Source organism: Lolium rigidum, chromosome 3 (assembly GCF_022539505.1).
Source record: "Lolium rigidum isolate FL_2022 chromosome 3, APGP_CSIRO_Lrig_0.1, whole genome shotgun sequence".
NCBI lineage: Eukaryota > Viridiplantae > Streptophyta > Magnoliopsida > Poales > Poaceae > Lolium > Lolium rigidum.
Window position 1 is genome coordinate 234,743,892 of NC_061510.1, and position 2,241 is coordinate 234,746,132.

Below are 2,241 nucleotides of genomic sequence, written 5' to 3' on the forward strand. Positions count from 1 at the left end.
GCACAAGTCTTTGGAAACAGCCCGATGGCCAAATGGTCGACCTTAGCCGTTAGTCGTAAGGTGCGGCGCCGCGAAATGACTCTCCACTGACCGAACATAATCTTGGCAGGCTTAAAATTCCGGAAGGCACCGTCGGACGACCATCCATCTATCGTTCAGCATTGTGGGCGTTTATTTCATGATTTTATCACGGTGCGCTGACAGCAAATGGGGCAGCTGTGCTGAGCTCTGCAACTGACCAGTAGAATTGAGTCTATTTTGAGAAAAAGACATATGTCATGCCCTCACCGTGGGGCTGCATGACAATATTGATGGGAGTCATCTGTTATATAGAGAAACTCATATATTGCCGCTCGTAGGTCGGAGCAGCCATCCATCTATCGGCTGACGTGTGGGCCGTTTTATTTCATGATTTTATACGCGGTGCTGCCAATGACAAATGGGGCCGCTCTATAGGGCTGCCGCAGCCAATGACCGAGTGGGGTCGTCTATTTTTCAGGAAAAGACATATATTGCCGCTACGTGGGGCTGCCGCAGCCAATGACCGGTGGGGTCGTCTATTTATTTAGAGAAACTCATATATTGCCGCTCTGTGGGGCCTCGCGGCCAATGACCGGTGGGGTCGTCTATTTTTCGAGGAAAAGACATATATTGCCGCTCCGTGGGGCTGCCGCGGCCAATGACCGGTGGGGTCGTCTATTTATTTAGAGAAAATCATATATTGCCGCTACGTGGGGCCTCCGCGGCCAATGACCGGTGGGGTCGTCTATTTTTCGGGAAAAGACACATATTGTCGCTCGTGGGCTGCCGCGGCCAATGACCAGTGGGATCGTCTACTTATTTAGAGAGAAAAAATCATATATTGCCGCTCTGTGGGGCTGCGCAGCCAATGACCGGTGGGTCGTCTATTTTTCAGGGAAAACTCACATATTGCCGCTACGATATATGTCTTTAGAGAATATCATAGAGAGAAGCAACAAGTTCGCTAATTAATTATTCTTAAGCTAGACCGGAGAACCGCTGGCGGCTCGTTCCCCACCGTCGGACGGAGCAGCCATCGCCGGCGCCTCGTCGCGCCGCCGGCTACGTCCCCGGCGGCGTCGGACGAGCTGCGGCGCTGCACGTCAACCACGGCTCCGGCACTTGTTTCGTCCGCACGCATTGTACCCACGCGGGAAAGTCCGCCGCAAGCGAGATCCGCCGCCCACGACGGCCGGGATTTGTTCCGCGCACCAATTGGTATAGCTTGGTAAGACCTCCGCTTCGCCTCCCCCGCCCCCTAATCGATTCGGTTCCCGTAATTTATTGGAGTTTGCGGGTACGAAATAGTCCTCAATGTCTGGTCGTAGCGGGTACACCGGCGAGGGTGGGGATTCGATCATGTCGTGGCCACGTTCTACTTCTCCTACCTCGTCGGAAGTGCGGGTATCTAGCTTCAGCTCTACTGTACTACCGTTGAATTTGAAGTTCCGCCATGGCCTGTTGGGGTGATTTCGGTTGTTCTTTTTTCCATTATTGTTACGATTAGCCGAGCAAGCCGATGATCCATGGTACATTGCATACCAAGATGAATCAACCCGGTGGTGTAGCCGGAGGATGGATTTGGAGGAGAAGGTGGCCAATTTAGGTGATGAATTGGCCCGTAAAAACCTGATGATATTCGAGCTGAAGCGTATTGTGGAGGAAGAAAAGAAGAATTCAGAGCTTATTCGCAAGGAGAAGTTGAGAGTTGAGACAGATCTTGCCGTATTTGATCAAGTGGTAGAAAATCTAGAACATGAACTTAAAGTGATGGGAGAGGAGAAAAGTAGATTCATACTGTGCAGTTTTATTAGGTGTCATCCACTGTCCTAGCGAGTTATGTGGTTACGGTAGACGATTTAGTATAGAATTGTTATTCGGTAGATGGCTCTAACCACTTGTATTTTGTTGTGGCTCTAAGCACTTTGTATTTTGGTGTACAATTTCCTACTTGTGCTAAGTAATGCGCACGATAATTTTAGAATGCATGAACATTTTATAAAAGTGAAGGGATCCCAAAAGTGAAAGCATGTACCAGCCTCCGGATCAAATACATATCAATATCTTCCCAATCAAGTTGGGATAGAATTCAAATCATACATACGGATGTACATGGACACATCAAGAACGTGGAGAAGCTTTTTTTGAGACGGAGGTAGTAGTTCGAACAATTTTATCCCATTTGGAAATTGAAAAATACAAATTTATCATAATTTATCC